This window comes from Schistocerca gregaria, chromosome X (assembly GCF_023897955.1).
Source record: "Schistocerca gregaria isolate iqSchGreg1 chromosome X, iqSchGreg1.2, whole genome shotgun sequence".
Classification (NCBI taxonomy): Eukaryota; Metazoa; Arthropoda; class Insecta; order Orthoptera; family Acrididae; genus Schistocerca; species Schistocerca gregaria.
The window spans coordinates 478,168,788-478,170,182 of NC_064931.1; positions in this window are offsets into that span (position 1 = coordinate 478,168,788).

The following is a 1,395-nucleotide window of genomic DNA, read 5'->3' on the forward strand; positions in this document are numbered from 1 at the left end:
GCCCACTGAATCTTTTTTGTCGCTATGTTGAATGTCCTCTCTCGAAACCTGCAACAAGTGTCAGTAACTGAACATGAGGATTGATAATGGCACATGCAGTACAAACCGAGGCTTCTAGTAGCGATTCCATCGCCAGGAATCTTCTGTTCTACGACTGTAGCCTCTATGATGAAACAATTTACCTTTTTGTGGGGTACTGTCCTTTAGTCTTCCATTATTAATACTGCAGCATAAATACAAACTATGACTGTGTAACCAACACATAAACATTATAGATAATCCTACTTTAGTCCTTATATTCCAAATATTCCTCGTCTTTCTCGTGCTGTTGTAGTTATGGGGTGTTACCTTCTTATTGGTGTTGGCTGTGACGCCCAAGTACGAGTAGCTTGTTCATACATTACATGCCTAAAAGACCATTCTGCATTCTACGTTTTAGCGTTTCTTTACCACCTGGATATGGGCTGTTTTATAAATCGTGGCCTGTCATTCTTAACATGAACACAAAGTTTTGTACCTCTGTTTCAACATTTTTAGAAAAGATGAGAACATTGTGCATCCCGTCTAGTAGCGGAGAGTTCCATTGATGGATAGAAGTAGTTCAGTTTCAGGCTTTCTCGTGCACATAAGAGGTGTTGACATAATTTACAGACTTCCTCTGTTGCATCATAATTTTTACTTCCCTACAAAATGAATACCAAACTAACCCCTGCTGTGTTGTTAACTCTCTCTCTCTCTCTCTCTCTCTCTCTCTCTCTCTCTCTCTCTCTCTCTCTTTGTCTCTCTCCCCATCTGCTTCTGCCTGGCATATTTTTGTTACACCCCTAGTAATTCCCAAATAAAGAGATAATCTTTTGGTTGGTTGGTTGATTTGGGGTAGGAGAGATAATGTCTTATGTTTTTGTTCATACATTCTAGTGAACGAATTCCTTCTTTTTCATATTTTGCTTTTTCGGAAAACTGTACCACACACAACAATGGAACTAGAAATTAAAATCTGGTATACAGATTATTTGTCAGACGGAATATTTTATTACATCTTCATTTACTTGCTCTTCTTACAATGTTGAGTGTGCTCCGCAGCAGCTAAGTAGGCAACGCATTTGACTGCTATGCGCAGGACATCTACATTTACATCTACACGCATACTCCGCAAGCTACCTTTCGGTGTGCGGTGGAGGGCAACGGTGCCCATATGATAGCTCGTAGGAGGGGAGGGCTACGCATGGGAGTATGGTGTATTTTTAATATTCTGGAAGACGAATGGCGACTTGTAACCATTCACAAAAAAGTTCAAATTAAAAACTTGCATAATACCGACTTTCTAGCCATTTTCTTGAAAAAAAAAACACCTGGCTGCACTGCATTTTTTTCCCCTGGTATGGGAGACCTTGG